Source organism: Sarcophilus harrisii, chromosome 3 (assembly GCF_902635505.1).
Source record: "Sarcophilus harrisii chromosome 3, mSarHar1.11, whole genome shotgun sequence".
Classification (NCBI taxonomy): domain Eukaryota; kingdom Metazoa; phylum Chordata; class Mammalia; order Dasyuromorphia; family Dasyuridae; genus Sarcophilus; species Sarcophilus harrisii.
The window spans coordinates 423,246,105-423,265,664 of NC_045428.1; positions in this window are offsets into that span (position 1 = coordinate 423,246,105).

Genomic DNA, 19,560 nt, shown 5'->3' on the forward strand with positions numbered 1-19,560 from the left:
AACAGACAAAATACAGTGTCAGTTCCATTTTGTGTTATGGAAACAATGTCTAAAAACATCCATACAGTTACCAAATTTCTCCAAAATTTGTTGGTTATTATTCCACTTGTGGCATTTAAGCAGCAAGCAATGGATTAGATTATAATGGCAGGCAAACTCATTATAGACCTTCATAATTGGTCAATTGAACTTTTATTTGACGCAGGAATTCTTTCCACAGCTTCCCTGTAGTCATCCTATAATGGCTAAACACTTCCCATGCATGGAGAATTCATTTCATTTCAAGAGTATCTTTTGTACTATAGTAGAACTATGGTTATTATTACTAATAAAAATAACATATTTTACTTTCATAGAACTTCATTATTGACCTATTACTTTCCTTACAAACGTCCTGAGAAGAAATTAAGGTAAATATTACTGTCTTCATTTTATAGATGTTAAAAGATTTAAAGAAGCCTCATTCTCTGATTTTGAGTGTTGTGCTTTCATCAAGTCACACTGACCTATAAAGTCAGTTTGTTTCTTTGAGCTAAAATATACATCTCTGTCACTGCCACTTCCTCCAGAAATAAATTTGTTTAGCAAAACACATTTCTGACCAATAATCTTCTAAATTCATAAGTTTTTTTTTAGTTCATTAAGGATGAGGACTAATTTTTTTTGTTTTTGTCTTTTTATCTATAGTGCCTAGCACAGTGCCTTGCACATAATAGGTACTTAATACACTTGTTGAACATTAAATGAAAGAATAAATTCATTGCTGAATTTAATCTCTGACTGGTTTTTCTATTCATGGTAATGAAGAAAATCAATGTTTTTGGAAGGTCCATTAAGAGTTCTATTACCACTTAAGTATGAGGTAATGGAAAATATATGCCACATAAAATAGAAATCTGATAGGAGAAGCAAAAGTAGGGTGATATGAGAAAAGAAATCAATATCCAGGTGTTCAGAATAAAAAAATACTACCACTCAAGTAGTATCTTGTTGTCACTTCTCTTTTATGATACCTTATTTTCACATTCTTGGTACATATAAAGAAATATAATAATCACTAGATTCTGGGAATTTATGACTTTTTTAAAAAGGCAACATGATGGCCATTAAATGGCCATCTTGATTAATACCAAACTTCTGACTTGGGCATCAATTAATTCATCTTTCACTTTCCTACTTGCCCTAGGAGCAATGAAAAGCATTGCAAAGTTATTATTGACATTTATTAAGTTCTCCAAAAGGCAAGCAGATTGTGATATTAAAAGAACAGTATTTTGAAATTCAGTTTCTTCTTTTAGTTGTTGTGAAGACCAAGTTAGCACCTTGGATGCCTTAGAATCAGCAGGAGTCAGGATAAGCAAAAGTCCTTGGTCTTTATTTTTGGTCTTTAGGGGTAGAAGTGAATTGAATGGATGCAAACTTTCCACACTTCCCTTCTCCTTCTCTATTGCCAAAGTGACTCTGGCTTGTCTTACTCCATCCTCTAATCCCTCCTACAATTCTCTGTAGGGCCAGCACAGAATAATGGGAAGGGCCATTCTCCAAGCATATGCTAATAGAGTATCATCCAATCTTTAATTAGCCTTAAATGCTTGTCTGATTTCAGTGCATCAACTCAGAGTTTCAGCCCTTTACAGTTTGTTTACAAATATTCCTTTGGATCTAATAGGGATATATTTCAGTCTAGGGGTTCTTACTTGTATGGAAAAATATATATTGAGAATTCATGTCACATCATAAAATACATTTGTATTGTATAACTTGTGATGCAGGCCTAAAGTTTTGACATAAAGTTAAATGATATTTAATTAGAGGAATGATCCTAAACAGCTATATCTACACTCAGTTTAATAGTAGAATGAGATGAACAAATATTGCTTCATGTGATGAAACCATATATCAAGCAAGATATGAAGAAATAACCCCCTTTTTTGTTATTTTAAATATAAATCTATTTCCCTACCAATTTGAACTATATTAAGTGGGTGAAAGTAAAATTACAACAATTCACATAAATCAAGTTAAACATCAACAAAGATATTTAATTTGTGATATACAGATAGATGAGTGAGACTGAGTTAGATAATTGCCTTAATTCCCTAATTCGGGGACTTGGAGTTAAAGGAAATCTGAGTGTATGTCTTGTCCAATTTATACCTGAACCTCTACTGGGCTTCTCCATGAATACCTGTAAGCAAAGGGAATCCACTACTTTTGAGGAAGCCAATTCTACTTTGGACTAGCTGTAATAATTTGGAAATTTTTTCTTTATGTCAATCCTAAATATGCATTTTAGCAACATCTATTTATTATTCTTGTTTCTGACATGTAGGGCTCAGTGACAAAGTGATCTCAAGGAGCTCACAAGGAGTCTAATGGAGGAGCTGACATACAAACAACTATGTACAAATAAGATAAATTGGAGATAACCAAGAAAGGGAGGTATCTGGTGCTATGGGGGATCAGAAAAGGTTTCTTGTAGAAGATGGAATGTTAACTGGCATTGGAAGGAAGGGTGGAGGTCCAAGAGGCAGAGACTATGAGGGAAAGAATTCTAGGGTTGGATAATAATCCATGAAAATGTATAGAATTGGAAGATAGAGTATCTCATTTCAGGAAATGTGAGATCAGTATGCTTGTATTACAGAATTCCTGGGGGATAAAGAAATAAACTTTAAAACAATAAATTTAACCCAGCTTTTGGAATAAGAACTCACTGACAAAAGCTGCTGAGGAAATTGGAAACAAGTATGGAAGAAACCAGACATTGATCCACACCTAAAAACATACCAAGATAAAGTCAAAATGGGTTCATGATTTAGACATAAAAAGTAATATTATAAGCAAATTGGAAGAACATAGGATAGTTTACCTCTCAGATCTGTAGAGAAGGAAGTAATTTGTGTCCAAAGAAGAAATGGAACTCATAATTGAACACCACATAGATAATTTTGATTATATTAAGTTTAAAAGTTTTTGTATAAACAAAACTAATGTAGACAAGGTTAGAAAGGAAACAATAAATTGGGAAAACATTTTGCATTAAATTAAAACTATTTCTAATGATATGAAAAGGCGCTCTAAATCACTAATGATCAGAGAAATGCAAATTAAGACAACTCTGAGATACCACTACACACCTCTCAGATTGGCTAAGATGACAGGAAAATGTAATGACAAATGTTGGATCATTGTAACTGGCATCAATCATCTCATTGTTGGAAAGAGTCACATTTATTAGAATTGATTAACATAGAATATTGACATTGTGTGTACAATGTCAATGTGTACAATTTGTACAATGATCTCCTGGTTTTGCTCACTTCACTTAGCGTCAGTTCATGTAAGTCTTTCCAGGCCTCTCTAAAATCATTCTCCTGATCATTTTTTATAGAACAATAATATTCCATAATATTCATATACCATAATTTATTCAAAGATTCTGTAATTGATGGGCATCCATTCAATTTCCACTTTGTTGCTACTACAAAAAGGCTGCCACAAACATTTTTGCACATGTGGTTCTCTTTCCCTTCATTACGATCTCTTTGGAATATAAGCCCAATAGAAACACTACATTTTTACATGTACAGGTCCCTTTCCCTTCTTTAGTATCTCATTGAGATATAAGCCCAGTAGTAGCACTGCTGGGTCAAAGGGTATGCACAGTTTGATAACTTTTAGAGCATAGTTTCAAATTGCTCTACAGAATGACTGTATGAATTCATTTACAATTCCACCAACAATGTAGTAGTGTACCAGTTTTTCCACAAACCCTGCTAATGTCCTTTCCATTCTCATGTATAATCATATGATTTCCTGATACATTCCATTCCTGGGCAAAGCTCTATCACTCTTGTTTGACCCAGAAATTCCTAAACCTATTCTTTTATGTCGTTTTTTTAATTAATTTTTTTTCAAATGAAGATTTATTTTCTCTCCCTTTCATCTCCCTGACTGAGAAAGCAAGAGAACAGAATTTCTGGATACAGAGACCAAATTCAAATACAAAGAGATCCTTGTAGGCTGTGTATATTGACTTAGAAAACCACAAATTAATCTATGTATCCATTGTATTATATTTTTATTTATTTTAAATTCATGTAAATATGAATATGTAATTTAATAATTTTACACAAGTATAATATAAATAATATTATATTTTTGTTTACTTGTTAAACATTTCCTAATTACATTTTAATCTGGTTTCTGCAGCATTTGGAAGCTTTGTGGGTAGCTTGCTGTCTCTCAGCAAAGAATTTGATACTTTTGGGTAACAAAGTCAAACAAATCCTCACATTGATCATGTTAAAAAAAAGATATGGCTGAATCTGAGTTCTTCAGTTCTCTATCAGAACATGAGTACCCTGTTTCATCCTGTGTATCTGTACAACATTGTTATTGTATAAATTATGTTCTTGGTTCTGCTCACTTTGCTTTGTTTCAATTCAAATGTCTTACCAGGTTTCTGGGGAAGTTTTTTGCTGGATCATAAATTGGAAACCTTCTAGGACTGGATGAGCTCAATTTATCTTAATACTTTGTCAGTATTTTAGAAGAGTTTTTTTGTTTGCTTATTTAAGGCAATATAAAAATGTTGGTAAATTAGGATATAGCTAAAACAAATCCTTTTGTAGAACTTATTTTAAGAATAACATGTTTACATAATAGCTCATTATATGGTCTATTTTCTTTGGTTAATACTTCTCAACATATATTTCATACTCTATAAGAGAGTTGTTTTTGTATCAAGCTCATTATTTTCAGTAAAGACTAGAAGTCTTAGGAGTAATTTTCTAGGATTCATTTCCTGTATTTCAGACATAAAAGAAAAAATAATTAAATTATGATGTGCATTATGATTGAACCTTAGCCAAGTCCAGAAATGGGTGTGTTCTACAAATAGTAAAATATGGAGTCAGTTTATTGTCAAATAATAATCTATAATTTAGATTGATAAAATATGTAACACTTTTTAAAAATTATTAATTTCCTTTATTCAGCAAGCATTTATTATTATAGAACTGTACAGAGAATATTGTGCTAAGATTAAAGGATCATACAAAGTTAAAAAAAATATAATTCCCTGCCTTCCAAAAGCTCAAATCTTGGAAGTAAAAACATAGATGTACGTAATTATATATAGTATTATTTTACTAGAGAGGCAAAATAAAATGATATTTGAAGTTTGGGAAGGGAGGGGATATCATTTCCAATCAAAGTTATCAAAGAAGCTGTTTTGAAGGGTAAATAGCTATTGAAGATTTGGAGAGGAATGTGACATGTTTGGAGTCATACTTTAGGGATATCCATTTGATAGCTATGTATTGGGTAGATTGGAGAGCAACTGGAGGCAAAGCTACCAATTGGAAACTAGTACAGTAGTCCAAGTAACTGAAGATGGAAGTGGTCAATATTGGAGAGGCTGCAAGAAGTTTGGGACATTAATCCTTACTTTTTTGGTTGAAATTGAAACTAGCCTCACAATTCTGGGGTTAGGGGAATGTGAAAGTGCATCTGTGAAGAAAAATGACTCACCTGTTCTTGTTCCTTTACCTGGTGATCCCAGTGCTGACCCCAAAGCAGTCAAAGATATGAAGAAAGATCCAATACAATCCAAATATTTGGAGTAGTGATTTTGTGGAAAGAAAGAACTACAATCAGAATCCATCCATGAGGAATGGCTGAAGAAACTTTGGTATATGGATATAATTATCTATTATGCTTTAAGACATAATAAACCTGAGGAATTCAGGGAAAAGAAAACATCAGATTTTATAAGAATTATGGCAATACTAACAAAAGAAAACAGAACCAGAAGAACAACATGTATTATGATCACATTAGTATAAATGAAAAGTGCGAGATAATCAAAATCTGAATAATTGTAAAATCTAATTTTAATCCTGAAATAGAGATAATGGAATATACTATCCTCCTCTTCACTGGAGGCTACGGAAACAGAATGTTGTATACATTGATAGATATGGTCACAATTGATAGCTTCAATTAAGCTATTTTTATTTGTTGAAGGTGCAATTTTGAGGAGAAATGATTGGGATATAAACAAATCTCAATATACTTTTAAAGTAGAGGGAGAAAGAGTTATAAAGATATGTTACCATAGCAGCTGCATGAATCAAAAGATAGAATGTAGTCAAAGTGTTTTGAAGGTTGGATCAGCCGCACTTGGAAATGAATTGGATTTGGTATTTGAGGAAAAGTATATAATAAAGATTTATTATCAAGTTTGTGGATCTGGATGAATAGAAGACTGGTGGTATTATAAAAAGAAACAGGGAAGTTTAAAGGAAAAATGCATTCAGTTTAGCATAATAAATTCTATTTTGATCATGTTGAATTTCAGATGCTGACAGAATATATATTGTGAGACTTCATACATTATAGCAAATATTAGAATCGGGATTTGAACTCAGGCCCCTAGACTTCAGAACTAGTGTTATTTATAATTTTTCTCACCATCTTTCTTGATAATATTCCTTGAGACATTCACACAAATATGTATGGAAAATATTTGATGGTATTTGATTGTCCATCCAACTTCCCTAAGGCCAGTTATGCTTCTCATATAGCTATTGAAGAAGAGGGGAGAGAGAAAAGAGCTGAACTGAGAGCAGAAGAAGTTGCTACCAAATATTATTTTTTGCTTACCAGGTGTAGTGTTCTTGTTGGTTTTCTGGAGGTCTCTGGGGCAGCCTTCTTTTCAGTAGAGTAATCACCAGGATGATAGTCAAGTGTTAAAGTCCAAATTCTTTATTGTCTCCTTGCCTAGGGCTCAGTTATGTTTTGTTGCCCTTCAGATAAGCCTTGGTCTCAGTAGGGAGAGCAGGAGGACAGGCCAACCACTACAAGGCTGATGAAGATGGAAATGAATTTCTCTGAGTCTGAGGGCTTGTACTTCAGCCTTCAGTCACCACAAAAGTGGACTATGGAATGAATCTGTCTCTCAGTTCCACCCTGGCTGAGTTTGTCCCAGTTTATGTGCTCTATTCTAATTACATTATCATAGGTGTGAATCTTGTGGAATTATATTAAACACTAAGGACATGTACTGAACTAGAGAACTATTAATCACCATACTAAACAAGATAACCATTGTCTTTATCAATTCCACTGTTAGCACCTTGTAAGAATCCTTGTTTGAAGTACAGAATTTTGGCCCATAACATCTACCACTTTCTTTTGTTTTAGAACATAGGTAGTCATGTCTTCCCTGGCTTCTCAGGGAGGTGAGAATCCCAAAAAGGAAGTGATCATGCCCTTCCTGACTTCTCAGAAAAGAGGGTGAGAACACTAAAAAAAGGAGGTGATCATGACCTTCCTGACATCTCAGGAAGGGAGATGAAAACACCAAAAGAAAATGGGGAATCAAACCAGATTAGCAGGTTTCTGAAGGGTCTTACTGGAAACAGGTATGCATAAATCCATCAACATGGGAGCTATTACATAACAAACAACACAAATCAACATGAAGAATTGTACATCTCCATAAATCCTAGAAATAGTCCAAAACCAATCTATTGTCTGTTACTTCATGTGTCAGAGAATCCAATAATTCCTCCAAGTTTTGAAGTCCTGTAATAGTCTCATCATGTGTAAAGGGAATCCAATGATTCCTGCAGATTTTGAAGTCCTTTATCAGTGTTATCAACAATTTTTCATTTCAGGGAATGCAATGATTCCTGCTGGTTTTAAAGTCCTGCAACGGTCTCATTTTCAGTCATGCTTTTTCAGTGTCAGATGTTTCTTAGATCTTCTCCTTTGTTTTGAGGTTGTTCTCTTTTTCTATCTCAAGGTGCTCATTGGCACCCATCTGATTCCTTCTCCATCTGTAGAGATACAAACAAACCCTTTCCCCCAAGCAGTTAACTTATCTAGTCCCTCCACTCACCCCTTTCTGGATCTCTCCTCAACACCTGGTGATTATAATGGAGCTGCTTGCACTGGACACTGTTCTGCTGGCTTGAAAAGCCTGTATTATTCCCAATTGTAATCTCTTTCTCCCCTCTGATTGGTTCTCTGCTGATAGATCACATCAGAGTTCTGAAATTCTAAAGACTCTCTGGGTATAACCCCAGCCGCCATCATGCCCCATCTGTTTTTTGTTTGAGGTCTTGGAGCTGGGCCCTGCCTCTCATTTCCCTGGGTCAATCTACATTCTGAGGCCCAGTGGAAGCCCTTGTTGCATTTGGAATATGGGGTTTTGGGTCTTGTTCTCCCATCATGCTTTCTCACTCTATCTCTATGCCTACATTGAGCTTTCAGATGGACTACTTTACCACACTGAAAGCATTGAAGGGTTTCTCTGCAAGTCCCTTGCCAAGAGGGACTCTGTCTTCCCATGTTCTGCATCATAGCCTGGCTATAAAAGGCATTTGTGCCCACTATGGCACAGCGTCTTATGATCTCCTCTAAAGGAGCATCCTTGCTTAGTCCTAGTATAAAAATAAATCAGATATATCCTGATTTCAGAAAGGCCTGGAGAGACTTACATGAACTGATGCTGAGTGAAATGAGCAGGACCAGGAGATCATTATATACTTCATCAACAATACTATATGATGATCAATTCTGATGGACGTGGCCCTCTTCAACAATGAAATGAACCAAATCAGTTCCAATAGAGCAGTAATGACTTAAACCAGATACACCCAGAGAAAGAACTCTGGGAGATGACTATGAACCACTACATAGAATTCCCAATACCTCTATTTTTGTCTGTCTGCATTTTTGATTTCCTTCACAGGCTAATTGTAGACTATTTCAAAGTCCGATTCTTTTTGTACAGCAAAATAATTATTTGAACATGTATACATATATTGTATTTAACTTATACTTTAACATATTTAACATGTATTAGTCAACCTGCCATCTGGGGGAAGGGGTGGGGAAAGGAGGGGAAAAGTTGGAACAAAAGGTTTTGCAATTGCCAATGCTGAAAAATTGCCCATGCATATATCTTGTAAAAAAAATAAATCAGATATATCCTGTCCTTTTTTTTTTTTTTTTTGCTTTAACTAATGCCTTTTGTAATCTTGTCATAGGCTGTTTCATAGATGGTGTTGATTGTGTCACTGTCCCTCCCCCTCGTCCTTTTCTCTCCACCCATGAAGGGTTAATTGAGGGGGGTAGGTCAGGGTTGGAGAATGCTCTAATGGCTTCTGCTGTAAAGCACCACACTCCTTAATTTCATTAGAATTGTACTTAACTCCTGTCTTGTCTAATTCTTCATCCTTTTCACCTAGTTTGTCCATATCCTCTCCCTCCTGCACTTTCTTCTTTTTCCTTATTCTATACATTATGCAATTTCCTAAAGCCGATTGTATTAAGTTACATGTATAGAGCGTTTCTTTAGGAATTGAATCAGGACCATTATCATTGTAATATTCACATAGTTGCTTTCCTACTAATTTCCACTGTCTGCATGTAATTCTTTTTCCTTACATTACTTGGATGATATCTTGTTAATTGCAGAAAGAGCTAAATTTAGAAGTTCTCTAGGGTTACCTGTGGTTCCCCTTTCTTTTGTTTTGGAGGAGTGTCTTGATGTCTCTGTTTCTCCTTTCTACTATTACCTGTCCTTAAGGATTAAAGGGTATGCCAGTGGTGTGTAAAATCTGATATTGTGCAGAAAAGTGTGCAAAATGTTTGGAAGTATATGTAGGTCCACTATCTGTTTTCATTGCTTGTGGCACAGCCATAATTGCAAATGCTTATATCAGGAATTCAGTGACCACTCGGGCAGTCTCTTTTGCTGCTGGTATTGCAAAAGTAAATCCTGAAAAGGTGTCTACTACAACATGGATAAAAGACAGACAACCAAAAGATTTATAATGGTTGACTTCCATTTGCCAAATTTTATTGGGTTTCAAGCCACGAGGATTCTTTCCTGGAGAGAGTGTAGGAGGAGGAAGGTAAGCTGTACAGCCTTTGACTATGCTCCTAGCCTCTTCTTTTGTTATCCCAAATAGCAAATGTAAAGCTGGAACAGCCTGATGATATTTAGAATGAGATTCTTGGGCTGCCTGAAATAAAGGAGTATTGGCTATTATGGTTAGAAGACTATCTGCCTTTAGAGTTTCCATCAAAAATAGGACCTGGAAGTCCACTATGTGAGTGGACATGCAAGATATAAATCTTACCTGGATGCTTTCTTACCTGCTCTTGAAGTTCTTTAAAGAGCTGATATATATTAGAAGCTACAAATTTTATTTGGGCTGTGGCAATTGTTTGTACCACACCTACTGAATAGGATGACTCAGATATTATGTTTATATCTCCTGGATAATAAGTAAGAGCTTACAAGATTGCATGAAATTCATTCTGTTGAGTGGGCTGAAAAGGAGTTCTGACTACACTCTTTATAATTAAGTCACAAGAGTACACAGCACAAATGTTATGTTTGGATGCATTCTTTTCCTCAAGAATCCATCACCAATTATGTAATAGCTGAGTTATCTTTAATGAGACCTGTGTGTAAAACTTGTAGCTGGGGCCATTAAAATTTGCCACTCTGGAATGGTTTCACAAAATACATTAATTTGTGCATTAGTATAAAAAGTATATATCTTGTCAGGTCTCATCCCAGATAATTTTACTACTCACTTAATGGCCTTTAATAAAATCCTAACCACAAACACTGGGTAGGGAGTAAGGCTTTGGTCTGGTTGTGCTGGGAGATTCACCCACTCTATCACAATCACACTGTCTCCTTGATGAAGAATCTCTGTGGGTACCTCTTGTGTAGCAAAAACTGATATTTCCAGGGTTTTTTAATGACTCTTTCAACCACATTGGATAAAGCCAGTTGAACTTCTCTTAAAGTCTTTTGAGCTTCTTTTGTAAGCTGGCGTGGTGAGTTTAAAGCACCATCTCCCCCTAAAATGTCATACAGTGGTTGTAATTGATAGTGAAGTGGAAAAGCATCCCAAAATGGGACCATGAGAAACATAATCCTAAATCTTTGTAATTAGAAGTTTATTACTAGTTCTTCACTCCCTAATGCAGATGGTATTTTTTACAACTCAGATGTACTGTCCTGAGAGTCTTGAGACCTTGACAACCTGATAAGCTTAAAAAAATGCTGCTTATTGCTGCCTGAGAATGACCCCCTTAGAATGATAACTTTTTGCCTCCTGTTTAGAATAGAAATTCCTTTATTATGACAAATGTATCAAGAAACATTTTGATGTCTCTCTCTCCTTTCTATAAATATATGGCCCTTAGGCCACTCATGACTGACTCTTCCCGTGTTGGTGTTCGGGTTCAGTTGCTAGCTAGCAATAATGCTCTTAAAACTTCATTATTTTGGCTGCCCTGTTTTTCTCTCGCCTGGGCACTTCATTTGGAGGGTTCCCAGCGAGATAGCCTTTGGCTCTGTTTCGACAGTCAGTCCCTTTCCCTGGAGGGCAATGGGGGTTACCAGCTCTAGAAAGTGGCCATTGAGAGACATTCCTTGACCTCAGAACTTGGTAATCCACCTTTGCAGACCAGAGAGGAGACATAAATTTGACTTAATTGGTTTTGAGCGTTGTGGGAACTGGTTTAATTCAGGGTGAGTACTCAAGGCTTGTAGGTGGTTACACTGGATGTAGCAATAGTAATGCCTACCAGCCTCCACAGGACACTGTCGGAGTGCCCTGGCTGTTTGTCTGTCTTTTGTGTTCCAGAATTAAGTGTCTACTGTCTCTTTGTGTTTAAGTGTGCTTGTGTCTATCTAGTTCTGTGTGCCAGTGGCACAACTCTGGTTCTGAGTGCCTTTCGGTACTATCTGGTTCTCTGGGCATTCTCTGTGAAGGCAGAGAAACGCACCAAACTGAGGCTCGGAAGGCTAAAAAGCTCCATTTGATTTCTGGGAGGGAAGACTCTCGAGCTGCAACAACTTCCCTCAGGGCTATTCTAAAGTTTCTGAATAGCCCCTAGTCTGTATATATGTTAAATGTTTTGTTTAAAGTTGTAATTGTGCCCCCTATGTCTGTGTGATTTTTGTCCTGTGTTTATGACTTGTCTGTCTGTTGTGTTTAAAGAGCGATTTAAACAGCTCTATTAAGTTTTAAGAACAATGGTTAAGGAATTTGGCAATTTGTTATTTCCATATTGCAACTATCCTTGATATAAATTTTGTGTGTGTGTGATTTTAAACTTTTTAACCTGTTGTACTAATTTGTAAGTAAAAGAACAAAAAAAAAATTTGACTATTTTAAACTAGTGGGGAAGTTTTCCCTGAAAAGCAGATTTTCAAAGTCTGCTAGAGAGGAGTAATGGCTTTTACAATATGTAAAATCTTATCTTTTAATGCCACTTGGGAAAAAGAAGTTTATGCTGGTGGCCTTGAAACACTCAGGCAGAAGGAAGAAAAGCTTAAAAAAACAAACAAACAACTATTTGGTTTGCTTCTGAAACATTGGGTAATTTGTTAACATTATGAGTTATGTTTGCTGAACATGTGGGTTTAATAGAGTTATTAATTATTTACTGTATTGTGAATCTTAAAACTTCTAAAAGGAAAAAGAATGATGGTAATTTATGAAAGATTGATTTGTAGGAGCAGTTGTAGGTTTGAAGGGTTTTAAGTGTAAGGAAAGAGAAGAGGTGGGGATAAGAGAAATGGATCTTTTGTCTTCAAAGGTAAAGATTCAACTCACAACCCCCCTTCCCCCCACCTCCTGCCCCACTGCTTCTACTACTTTAGCAATGGAGCATCTAGTAGAAGGGTTGTTAAAATGTGTTTATAGTAGCTGAGGGAAAGAAAAGAGTTAAGTAGGAGGAGAAAAAGGAAGGGTTTTAATGGAAGGATTTCTATGTGGGGAAGTTTAAGTGGGAACAGGAGGAAATCTTTTGTGCAGATTTAGCTTACCTTCCTTTCCTCCTCTTTCCTTCCCCCCTTCCCCCCCACTAAGTGTGTGCCAACATTTTTTATCAAATGGAAGCCGGCTGACAGGAGCAACTGTGATTTTAAAGAGACAGCCTACATTTGTTTTTGTTTTTGTTTTTTGGATACATAATGATTTCCTTGCTTAAGGAATATAGTTATAACTGTGAGCTATAATTTGGTAAAGTTATTTTTAAAAGTTTAATTGATGTTTTAAAGAATCTTTCAGTTTCTTTTATGTGGTATTAGGATATTCTGTATAAGTTTTAATTGATTGTATGCCCATCATTTACAGGACTTCTGAAAATAATAGGTTTTCTTTGAACTTTTGGAAATGTTTCTGTTATAGGCAATATGTAATTTGGAATTTTTCTATGTATTAGATATTTTAAAGGAAACTGATTTGTATAATGTTTGACTTAGGACATTGTCTACTTAGATATGAAAGATGACTTATGAACTTACTGAAACAAATTTCTTACTGTTATCAATATAAGGTCATGGTAAATACCTGTTTGGGACCTGCCTGAAACTTTAGTCAATGGAATTTGTTATTGGAGGTAAAATTTGTTGGGCTTGTAATATTTATAGAGAGTTTTTAAGCTCCACCCTTTGATGCTTAGTGGGACAATTACTTGGAATATAACTGGGTTAAGGGTACTTTATCCTGTGTCCTGTATGAGCTGAAAGATCAGTTTTTATATTGTTATACTCATATTTCTGCATTTTTTTCTTCTCCGTCTAATAGAGCAATGGTCAGTAAATTTTTAAATCCAATTCAATTATGTCACCTGCTGTTTCAATCTGGTTATATGTAATCATTGTATTCTAAATACTTAGGCAAATGAGTGTTTAGCCTGGTCATCTATCTGTTACTAGACATTCGTGTCCGAAGATATTCAGGTTTTTATAGATTTCTAAATGATGAGAGGACAATTGCTGTTTTTATTGGGACTACAGCTGATAGATGGTTGGCTGTCCTGTGAGACAAGCATATTTCTTTCCATGGGCAGCTGCTGGCCAGTCTATTTTGACCTCCTCACATCTTGCAGCAGTCTTTGTGGATCAGTCTTTCTATCTCAGACGGTCTTCACCCCTTAGGGAACTGTGGCACAACAGTTCAAATCATTGAATTACCTTCCCCAGAACCATAATGTTCTCCATGAAGCAGTTTTTAGATAAGATGCTTCATCCCCTGCCCCTGATAGACTGATAGGGGAATTGGAAAATGGTTGATGAATGACTGTTAAACCCTGCATGGGTCATTTATTACTGTGTGTTGAGATTGAGATGGAAATTGTTAAAATTGTGTAACTCTTGCTGTTATGTTTGAATGATTTTTAGGAAACCCTACTATGGTATGTGTAGGAATTCACTCTTGGGGTTTATATGTGGGATGGTTATTTGATAATTTATTTATTTATTTGGATGATTCCATTTGCCTGAGAGAGAAGGGAGGGAAGAAGAGATGGGAAATTGGGGAAAGAGGAAGAATGGGAACCCCTAGTTTCCTGTTCACTTTGCTCTAGTTACATCTGCCCATCCCCTCTCTCACTAGTTCAGATTGATTTAGAAGTCCTTCAAGTAATCCTTTTTTGTTTTTACTCCTTGCTTAAACTTGTTGGAATGTGACTGCCCGTTATGCATAAGTTAAATTCCTTATTCTGTTGGAGTTATCCTGGAAGATTCAATGTTTGGCACTTTTTTTTTTTTTTTTTGAAGCAACCAGAAATCAGGCACGTTGGGACTTGGCAGTCTCCAATCCTGTAACCCCAGTTTTTAACTGGTATCTCAGCCTTCTCAAAAGGATGTTTTAGGCCTCTAAAGTTTGGAGTTTGCCTGCCTTGATGGTCTAACTGTGCATACTCTCATAGCTCTGCTCAGATATGTGTATCCTGGATGGGGACAGGTGGAGCTGCTCTAGGCCTCACCCTTCTCCCCTGGAGTGGGTTGCCCCTCTGAATGGGCAGCACGACTGTCTTGAGCCCTGCTACTCTCTATATAAGCAGAGACTGAGTTAAATTCACAAATGACTGCAGACCATCTCACTCACAGTGAACTGTCCATTTCAAACTGGCTTCTCTGGCTGAGATGCTGCAACAGGGAGCCTTTGGGGTTGTCAGGGAGAGACTTGCCCTTGCCATATAAGTCCTTGCATTTTTCTACTTCTATTTTTGGTTTATCTGCCTCAAATAGGGTTGGCAACATTATGGTTCTGGGACCTTCCAGGTATCTAGGGGAAGGTAATTCAATGATTTGAACTGTTGTGCCACAGTTCCCTAAATGGCCCTACCTCAGTTTCCCTGAATTGTTCTGCCTCAATTCCCCTATTTGCAAGTTCCCCTATTTGCAAGCTTCCCCCCCTGTTCATTAGGACTGGTATAACTTAGGGTTAGTTACTTGTATATGTGCCAGCTCCAGATAAGGGGGAGTTCAGTGAAACCTATGGGCAACTGACCCTCCTATAGGCCTCAAGATCCTCCTGGCCTGGCTGATGGCCAGGGCTGGCAGCGTCCTGTGGAAGGACATGTAATTCTTCCAAGAGCCTTGTGCTATTCTTTGTTTCAGAACTCTAACTCACTTAGGGGTGACTTGCTTATATGATCTGCTTTCCCATTTCTTTTCTTTGCCTGGGATGAAAACCCTCACTGGAACTGCTGCTCACAGATGCCTGACTTGTACCAAGGTGAACCCCGCCCACCCCCATCCCCCCACTGTGCCTGCCCTGTGACCCTAGGGCTCACACCTGGGGAAAACTGGGAAGTTGATTTCACAGACATGGAAGTTTGGGTTCAAGGACATCTTTTTCTTTTGGTATTTGTTGATACCTTCTCAGGATGGCCTGAAGTCTTTCCTGTGAGGTCTGAATCTGCTTTCATTGTGGCCAAGAAACTTGTGACTAAGATTATTCCCTGGTTTGGACTCCCCTTCTCCCTTGAGTCTGACAATGACCTGGCCTTCATTTCTAAATTTGTTTAGTCTCTGGCTAAAGCCCTTGGATTCAAGTGTCGCCTTCACTGTGCTTATTGTCCACAGAGTTCGGGTCAGGTAGAAAGGATGAATGGGACACTTAAGGAGCACATTTCTAAGCTCCGGTTGGACACTGGTGTCCTTGGGTAGGGCTCCTTCCCTTTGCCCTCTTTAGGGCCAGGTGTACTCCTAATCCTTCTGTTCTTTCTCTCTTACCCTTTGAGGTCCTGTTTAGTGCTCCATCCCCCGTCTTTCCCCACTTGGGGCAGGACGGCTCTTACGATGTTGCTAATGGTTCCCTTTTCAAGTCCCTACAGGTTCTCCAGGACCACCAGGCAGTGGTCAGGGTTCTCTATCAAGCCTCTGCCTGGCCTCCCCCACCCCAGCTGCTGGACCGGACATTTAACTGGGTGATTGGATCCTGACCAGAAAATTTCCTTGTGGCTATACATTCGAAACCTGCTGGATGGCTCTCACCAGGCCATCCTCTTCAATCCCTCAGCAGTGAAAATGGCCCACCGTAAAGCTTGGATCCATCGTTCACATGTGAAGTCCCGCCCTGCTCCCAAGGCGCCTGCAGGACCCGACTCAGGAAGATGGTGTTTTCATGTCTTATCCCCTTTTATGGCCTGATTCTCTCTCTTGCTCCTCCCCCCCCCATTGGGGAAGCCCAACCACTATTCTCCCCATAGATATGTGTGGACCTTATTAAGAATTACTGGGGGGAGGAAGAGACCCAAAATGAGACTTATGGGCAGCCACAGTTCTATCTGGACCTATGCCAGCTCTTGGGAAGGACCTGCAGTGTCAGGTTTTGTGTGGCAGGAAGAGATTTGGGAGCCCTGCTCATAGCCCAAAGAAGGACCCTCCTGAGGGAAAACATCCCCATAGGCCCTAATACACCTCCTCAGCCTCCACTCCCCAGAGGACTGCTGTCTCTCTATGGGACCTTTATGTCAGCCCTTGATGAAATATACCGGCTGATAAACCTGACCAGCCCCACCCTTGCCACAAGCTGTTGGCTCTGCCTGGACCTGCCCCCCCACCCACTTTGTGGGCATAGACTTAAATGCCACCTGGGGGACAGAGAGTCCCCTCCATGCTGAATCTTTCACTCTCATCTGAGAACCTGACCCCAGAGTGAACTGCCCACGTTCCCAGGTTAACTTTGGGAGGGGGGAGAGGGTGAGGCACCGTGCATCAAGTCAGAGGGCTACGATCTGGAGCACTTCCCAAACAAAAATCACTGTGTTGTTGCCCGTTCCCCACACAAAGATATTGTAAACTGTCTAATACGGGCCCCTGCAGGGTCCTATTTGGCATGCACTATGGGATTAATCCCTTGTATCAGTGAATTAACTTTAACCTTGAAAGAATCTCCTGAGCTTTGCCTGCTTGTGTGCTCCCTCAGGTCTATCTGTATTCTGAGGAAGGAGCCAAAGAACATTTTGGTCTGTTAGATAGAGCAAGGAGGGCTGCTCCTACTCTAGTTCCTCTCCTAGTGGCATTGGGGACAGCAGGTCTCACAGCTGTGGGGACCGCTGTCCTGATCCATGGGGACAGCCAGCTTGTTGGCTCTGGGTTCCCAGGTGGACCAGGATTTAAAGGACCTGGAAAATAAAATATCCTTTTTTGGAGAACTCCCTAAATTCATTGGGAGAGGTGGTCCTACAGAATCACTGGGGGCTAGATTTTGTCTATCTTAAGCAAGGAGGGGTACATATGGTCCTCAGGGCAGCTTGCTGTTTCTATGCTAACAACTCTGGGGTAATTAGAGAGTTCCTCTCTTCAATTAGACAGCAGATCAAGGACTCGGAGACTTCTCAACTCCAATCAATGTCTTGGTCCCAGTCGCTTTTCAATTGCTCCCTCTGGTAACCTCTCTTGACCTCCCTGATAGGCCCTTTACCCTATTTCTGTTGAATCTACTGATTGCCCCTCATTTGATTGTTTAACCACACATATCAGGAAGAGGATGCAGGGTGTTAAGTTGTTTGTTGCCAGAATCACTTACTCTCTCTCCCCTGGCCTCAAATGAGTCCAGTCTGTGACAGTCTCAAGAAAAAGGGAGAGTGAAGTGGAAAAGCATCCCAAAATGGAACTGTGAGAAATATAATCCTAAGTCTTTGTAGTTAGAAGTTTATTACTAGTTCTTCACTCCCTAATGCAGAAGGCATTTTTAACAACTCAAATGTACTGTCCTGAGAGTCTTGAGACCTTGACAACCTGATAAGCTTAAAGAAATGATGCTTGCTGCTGCCTGAGAATGACCCACTTAGAGTAATAACTTTTTGCCTCCTGTTTAGAATAGAAATTCCCTTATTATGACAAATGTATCAAGAAACATTTTGATATCTCTCTCTTCTTTCTATAAATATATGGCCCTGAGACCATTCATGACTGATCCCTCTAGTGTTGGTGTTGGGGTTCAGTCACTAGCCAACAATAAACGCTCTTAAAACTTCCTTATTTTGGCTGCCCTGTTTTTCTCTTGCCTGGGCACTTCAATAGGTAGTCAATAGGTGGACACATCCATTGGATATCTCCTATCAATTTCTGAAAACCATTTAAGGTGTTTAGCTTCTTTGTTCTTAAGGAAAATTTTTGTATTGTAAGCACTTTAGGGTATACTTCATATCCTGCATATTTAAAAGGAGCATGTCTTTGAATTTTCTCTGAAGATATATGCAATTTGTAGTTCCTTAGTCTTTCTGTGGTCTTTTGTAGACATGCTTCTAACATTTGCTCCTCAGGTTCACACCCCAAGATATCATCCACACAATATAATAATATTACTTTTGGAAATGCTTTTCTTGCTGGAGTAAGAGCAGCAACATACATTTGACACATAGTAGGACTGTTTTTCATTCCTTGTGGCAAAACTGTCCATTCATATCTTTTATAAGGCTCAGCTAAGCTAACACTAGGCCCTGAAAAGGCAAATCTTTTCATATCCTCCTTATCTAAGGGATAGAATAGAAACAATCCTTAATGTCTATAACCCAAAGAGGTCATTCTCTAGGCAATTAGTAGGAGATGGAAGTCTAGGCTGAAGAGTTCCTATAGTTTCGAGCTGTTCATTTACTTTTCTTAAGTTAGTAAACATCCTCCATTTTCCAGATTTCTTTCTTACAACAAACATAGGGGATTTCCAAGGACTTAGAGAAGTTCTAATGTCTTTGGTCAAGTTGCTTCTGTACTATATCTAATAAGGCCTGAATTTTACCACTATCTAAGGGCCACTGTCCTATCCACACTGGTGTATCAGTTTTCCATTGAATAGGAACAGGTGAGAATGTTGGCAGGCCTTCAACAGCAGCCCTGACTGAAAAACCGAAACTCATTTGTAATCCTAATTGTTGTAAAATGTCTCTTCCCCACAGATTGATGGGGATTTTTTTCAACTATAAAAGGAGTAAAAACTCCTGTTTCACCTTCAAAGGTCCATCTCAAAGGGGTAGCACTAACTTCAGCTGCTATTGATCCTCCTACATCAGATATATAGGTGATTGCCTTAATCTTTGGCCAGTGACTGGGCCAGTTGGCACCTCTAATGACTGTACGATCTTCACCCATGTCTACCAACCCTTCCAATAGTATGTCATTTATATAGATAGTGAGCATAGGTTATTCAGCTGTAACTGCTGCAGTCTAGAATATTTCTGGATTCTGCTGCTTGGAGTCAGAATTTGGTCGAC